Source organism: Myotis nattereri (genome assembly GCF_964212035.1).
Source record: "Myotis nattereri genome assembly, chromosome: 4".
Lineage (NCBI taxonomy): Eukaryota > Metazoa > Chordata > Mammalia > Chiroptera > Vespertilionidae > Myotis > Myotis nattereri.
Window position 1 is genome coordinate 41,824,656 of NC_138079.1, and position 6,637 is coordinate 41,831,292.

General features: G+C 44.5%; 1 pseudogene across 1 annotated transcript; it reads right to left on the reverse strand.

The window, feature by feature from the left end:
* Window positions 1-3,561: 3,561 nt before the first annotated feature.
* LOC308518502 (keratin, type II cytoskeletal 8-like) lies at window positions 3,562-6,337 on the reverse strand (annotated as a pseudogene). The gene is made up of 3 exons: window positions 6,084-6,337; window positions 4,979-5,638; window positions 3,562-3,902 (listed from the first exon to the last, which is right to left on the reverse strand). The product of its transcript is annotated as a keratin, type II cytoskeletal 8-like (transcript).
* Window positions 6,338-6,637: the final 300 nt, after the last annotated feature.

Consider the following 6,637-nt stretch of genomic DNA (forward strand, 5'->3'; position numbering starts at 1 on the left):
CAGACTTCTTACCCAGCAGCTGACTTCCCCTAGGGTGAGGGCTCAGACACTGGTCATGAGCCACACAGCCCACCCACATTCCAGGGGAGGAAACATGGACCACAATTCTCCGTCTCTAACTTACCACAGAGCTTACTAGCAGTGCAAGGGAAATGCTTAGGGTTGTGAAGCACCTTGAGCCAGTCCATCATCAAAGAGCCAGACTGTGAGGTCCAAACTGCAAATAGCATGAGAGGTGAGAAAAAGGGAGATTAGCTGGGAAAAGCTTTCCAGGAGGAGATGGGACTCAAATCGGTTTTAGAAGCATGAATAGGGGCTGGTCAAGGAGAAAGAAAGGAAACGGGCATTCCAAAATAATCTCTAGTAACCCTTCGCTTACTTTTCTTATTCACTCCCAGTTTGTGCTGCTGCTAAAACATTCTGCTTTGGTGCCTCGGGCTAGTTTGTTTTTGCAACCTCCACCCTTCCTGCCCCGACCTCTCACGCTAAACACACACACACACCACTCCACTCTGGGCCTTAGGTTTACACCGCACTGTAAAGATACCCATGTTGTTGTCTTCTCATAGCAACATTGTGTGAGTTTACAAAGCAGAAACTGCTTTTCAGATTAAAGTTTCCAAAGAAATCTGAAATTGGCCACAGCCTCACCACCACACCAAGTATTCAAAGAAATCAGGCAGCTTTGAACAATACCAGAGAAAGTGGTTTGCTCAAATCTGAGCCATTTCCTGCCTAGAAAGGGTAGATCGTTCTAGGCCTTGCTTTTCCTCTGCTCTAAGGGGGAACATTCAGATTTTGCATAGGAAACCCAGTCCCTGGAAGGATACTTGGATGCAGAGAAGCAGCCCGAAGTATGTGTACAAATAAACAATTTTTAAAAAAGCAGGAAGCCAACGGAACATAAAGTATGGTCCCAATTACATAAAATGTTAAAATACTAGAAGTAATGCCATAATGTTAACAGTTGTGAAAATATGCATGATTTTTTTCCCCTCTTTTCCATATTTCAGTAAGTTTTTCACAATGAACATGGGCTATTTTCATAATCATAACAACATGCCTGATCAAAAGATGTATTTTGATTTTCAAAGAATGTTCTAGGAACCCTCACATAGCAATGGATTCTTCAAAAACACAGTTTTCACAAACCCTGTCACAAATCCTTCTAGAAGCCCTCATACAAGTATTTGCCCTGATAAATGCCAGTTCTGTTCTTCAAGATTTACTTGTCAGGAAATCAAGACACACAGAATGAGTTATTTCAGAAGGAAATGTTCCAGGATTCTGGAAACAGATGATGCTTTCTTTCAATCGGTTGTCATTCTTCTCCTTCACTAAGATATTGTCGTCATCACTCTGGCTTTAACGCAGCTTGACAGTAGCCGCATTTTGGTGTTGGTCTTCATCTCTTTGGGTAAAAGTCTGTGGATTGAGGCTCAGCTCATAGCTGTTTTTATACTAATCAGACACGGGGACTAAATTAGAACAAGAATGGGTCCGAGGTGGGATAATGTGAAGTCGACCGCCTCCCAGAAGGCATTTTATGCTCAGGACCTCACTCTCATGAACGCTGACTAGGCCATTGGCCCTCACTTTTATAGGCCAGAGGGCTGTTCACCCCCTATCATAACCTATTGGCAGCATAACCCTTCGCTTACTTTTCTTATTCACTCCCAGTTTGTGCTGCTGCTAAAATATTCTGCTTTTCAGCTGCCATTATCAGCGTCAAAATCATCCCTAGTCTAAGGCACCAGCCTTCCCAGAGCAGAAACCACAGACTCAGCAGCCGGGATGTCATCAGCATACCCAAGATTACATCATCTCCTTCTGCCAACCTTAATACCACTATGGTAACCATCAACAGCAATAGCCATGATTATTTCAGTAGAAATATTGAACAGATGTGACAGCCTTGTCAAACTCCTTTGCTGGTGTCCAGCCACTCTGTTACACCTTTTGCAAGTCTAAAATCTCTCTTCTGGCCATAATAGACACGGCGTGCGCTGACCTCCCACGTGGAAAACTATGCCTGTAGCATCAATTGGCACCTCAAATACCAACTACCAACACCAACTTACACATATAGCCTGTCGGTCACATTCTTCTTTTTTGACTCTCAGGACAGCTGAGCCTGCAGTGGAATACCTTGAAGGAGCACTGGATTTCCTTTCAGAAGTTTTGCATTTCTAGGTCCTTACTACCTATAAACCTTGAGCAAGTCACTTTGAACTGGTTTCTTGTCAGTAAAATACCTACCTCTTTTCAACCCAGTGTGATAATTAAATGAAATGGTACATTTAAAAATAACAAATTAGGAAAATAGGTAAACCAATACTTGTACATGCTTGTTCATAGTAGCACTATTCACAATAGCCAAGAGATGAAAGCTACCCTACTGTCCATCAACAGATGAATGGATACACAAAATGTGATATGTGATACAATGGAATGTTGTTCAGCTATAATATGGAATACTGTATATACATGGTACCTTGTGGATGAACCTAGAAATACTGGCACATGCTGCATCATGAATGAACCTAGAAAACTTGTGCTAAGTGAAAGAAGCCAGACGTAAAATGTCACATGTTGCAATGCTTCCATTTATATAAAATACCCAGAATAGGTCAGTCTATAAAACAGAAAACAGATTTGTGCTTGTGAGGGGTGGAGGGGAGATGGGAGAGACTGTTAAATGGATATAGGTTTTTGGGGGGTGATGGAAATGTTTTGGAACTAGGTTGAGGTGGTGGTAGCACAACATTCTGAACGTACTAAATATCACTGAATTGGTCACTTTAAGGTGATTAATTTTATGTCATATAAATTTTACCTAAATAAATAAAAGTTATAAATAAGCACCTGAAAGTCCTAGTTAGTATATCCCAGAGATAAAACTGTCTCAGAAAGATTAAGTGACAGATGAAAGGACAAACACTTAAAAAACAAAACAAGCAAATCAAAACAACATAAAACAAGAAATGTCCTCTGAGACGAGAATTCTGGTCTTCTGATGCACCAGGCAGGTCTCCCTTCTGCCATTACTGCTATCCTCTTCTGCGTGTGGGAATCGCCGATTTAGCATTTAAGATCATCCTCTGCTCTGAATTTCTGCCTGTTGCCTAATCCAGTCCACCTACTGCATTTTCCCTCTCCCCCGCCCCTTGTTAATTCACAGTGATACTAAGACAACGTGATAATCTGACCTAAAGATTGGGGTCTTCAGAAAACCAGAAGAGCTTCTCTATCTCTGTATCTTCTTTATCTAAAGAGAAGGTTCCTGAATGCCTAGTGGTTCTCTGAGAAGCTAGGGAGCTTTGCTACAAATGTATTAGCTTGGGCCTTATCCCAGTCCAATTAAAGCAGAATCTGTTGGTCCTTTGGAGCCATACAAAATAATACGCATGTTTCAAATGCAAAGTCTATCTTCCACATCATGTGCAGCTCTTCAAATGTCTGACTCCAGGCACTGTGTCCATCCATGTCTTCTCCCTAGTAATACTTGTTGCCTTAAAGTCTATTTTGTCCAGTAATAATGCAACTACCAGCTTTCTTTTTCTACTCTTTTTTAACATGTAACCAGTTGCTGGTAGTCTTGGTGTGGATATTCACGTTCTGTATCCCAGACTCCAGCCAGTTCTCCTTGCCCTCTAGCAGCTTGCGGTAGGTGGCAATCTCCACGTCCAGGGCCAGCTTGGCATTCATGAGCTCCTGGTACTCACACAGCTGCTGGGCCATGTCCTGCTTGGTGTTTCTCAGAGCGGCCTCCAGCTCAGCCACCTTGAACTGAGCATCCTTGATGGCCAGCTCCCCACACTTCCCAGCATCGGCGATGGTGGCCTCCAGGGAAGTCTTCTGGTTTTGAGACCCTCAAGCTCAGCCTGGAGTCGGCTGATGTTCTGGTTTGTTGTAATAACATAATGTTTAAAATGCTTAAAGAATGTTAGAAAAGTTTTAAAAAGTTTGGGTTAACTTTCCTTAAAACTTAAAGTGTGATATTAAGAACACATTCCCCACTGCCTTGAGGTGTGTGTACCCCAGAGATAAGGGTTTGAACTGACTCAGAGTGACTTGTCAAGATAAACACTTGCATGAGTGACATACTCTCCTTAGCCCCCTTGCCTTGTTTGAAATTAACATATGTGCATTGATGTAAATCACTGATAGCCACCTGAGCTGCTATGGGTATGAACAAGCTTTAAATATGGACCCCGGCCAGCTAACGATGCTCGCCTGTCAAGACAGCTACAAAGGCCCACCCCTTTGTCGGTCTGACAAATGAAGCCACGCGACATCACGCTCCTCTCCCTGCCAGACGACAGAAGAACGGCTAACAACCCCCGATTGAGATGTGACCGAGCTCTCAGGTGAGAAACGCCAGACCCCCTGTGCCTGGATCAGACCAGCCCAGCTGCTGGACCCCAGAGGACAGCACCATGGGGATCCCTAACTAAGTTTGTACCCACAGCTCAAGAATTTGTGTAATAAAAAAACCTGTGTGATTTGCAACTGCATGTTTCATGTGGTGTGATTCCTGCTGTAGTTAATTGAACTATTTTGCATACGCTTAAAATTTAAATTAAAGCCTCTGGTCTTTGTTGGTCCTAAAGCCTGCCACTCTGGTCCTGCTTGCGTAGAGCAGACTCTTCACTAGCAGCTACTTAAATGTCCCACACCTGCACGGTTAAAGTATATCTCAAGGGATGCCTTAGATCAGGGGTGGGCAGACTTTTTGACTCGAGGGCCACAATGGGTTCTTAAACTGGACCGGAGGGCCGGAACAAAAGCATGGATGGAGTGTTTGTGTGAACTAATATAAATTCAAAGTAAACATCATTACATAAAAGGGTACGGTCTTTTTTTTTTTTTTAGTTTTATTCATTTCAAACGGGCCGGATCCGGCCCGCGGGCCGTAGTTTGCCCACGGCTGCCTTAGATAAACACCCCAGATCCTTTCCCAGGATCTACTTGGGACACGGTTCATCTTAGAAATCTCAGTCTTCATGTGATGCAGGTCGTCCCCATGCTTTCCAACCAACATCTGCAGCTCCTCATACTTGACCTAGTACATGGTTTCAGCCCCAGCCCAGCTGTGGTTTGTGATGTCCTCATGCTGGGCCTTGACCTTGAAGTCCAGAGAGCAGTTGTTGTCCGTGATTAGCACCACAGATGTGTCCAAGATCTGGGACTGCAGTTCACAAATGTCCTTTCATACAGCTGCTTATAGAAGTTGATCCCATCGGTCAGCCCTTTCAGGTGGGACTCCAGCTCTACCTTGTTCATGTACGCGTCATTCGCATACTTCCTGATGAGGACAAATTTATTCTCCATCTCTGCGCTTGCCGATCTCATCCTCGTACTTATTCTTGAAGTCCTCCACCAGTCCCTGCATGTTGCCAAACTCTGCCTCCAGCCTCAGTTTCTCTGGAGCCAGTGTGTCCACCTGCCACTGAAGGTTGTTGATGCAGCCCTCAAACACGTGGTCCCTGTTACTGCGAGTCATCTTCTGCTGCTGCAGGAGGTTCCATTTGGTCTCCAGAATCTTATTCTGCTGCTTCAGGCCTCGCACCTTATCTACGAAGGAAGCAAACTTGTTGAGGGCCTTGATCTGCTCCTTCTCCTGGTTGTGCACGGCCTGGATTAATGCCAGTGGTCTTGATCCAGCATCTAGAAGGGTTCAGGAATCTGGAGAAGGCACTGTGTGTAAATTAATCACGAGTCCAGAAACGAAACATAATTTTGAAAGGCATTTTGGGGAGTCAGAGAAGACTTAGCTAAAGGAACTAAGTTCTCCTTGTCTCAGGACCCCTTGCTCTTTATTAACACAAATTGTCCTAAGGCAAGGTAGATATACATCAAAGGCCAGGGTTTGGTATACAGAATCTACTGTCAGATTGGAGGAATTGCCTACGGCTGTTCAGGTGTTTGGCCAGTAGGAGGCAATACCATGTAGATTAAGATGCCCTTAGCTGTCTGGCAGCAAGCAACAATTTATGCATTGTTTTCAGGTTTGGGGAAATGCCTTTAGCCATTTCCAGATGATTCAGCCCTGCTGACATGCTGGAATTGGCTTCCAGCACTGGATGTTAGGGTCCACCTTCAGCTTCAGGGGGCTCAGCAGGCTTTGGTTCACTTGGACACCTGTGTTGCTCCCCATACTCCCAGCCCTACCATATCCCCGGCCAGACAGGGCACTCTGGTAGCTGCTGCCCACCTGGGAAAAGGCCAAGGAGCTGGTGTGGGTGCTGGGCCCACTGGAGTACGAGCAGCTGCTGAAGGCCTGGGTGCCAGAGGGGGACACCTTGTAGGTCTTCTGGGTCACTCTTGTGGACATGGTGGAGGCTGGAGTGGAGGCGAGGAGGCTGAACCAAACAGAGATTCTAGAAGGAGAGCCAAAAAGCTGCTTGTCACCTTTATTATTTTAAAACAAACCTATTTATAGTTTTAATAGTATTTTATTGTTATCTGAACTCAAGTGTCTAATCCAGCCTTTGTTTTGTTTCTTGATTTCACGTGTGAGTGTTTTGTAATTTTGTATTGTGAATCATCTTCAGTAGGGTTTATCTGGGAAGTGTTCCTGGATGGAGGAATGGTCCTTCCAAAGAGATTTGTGCTTTGTCTTCTGCCAGTTGAC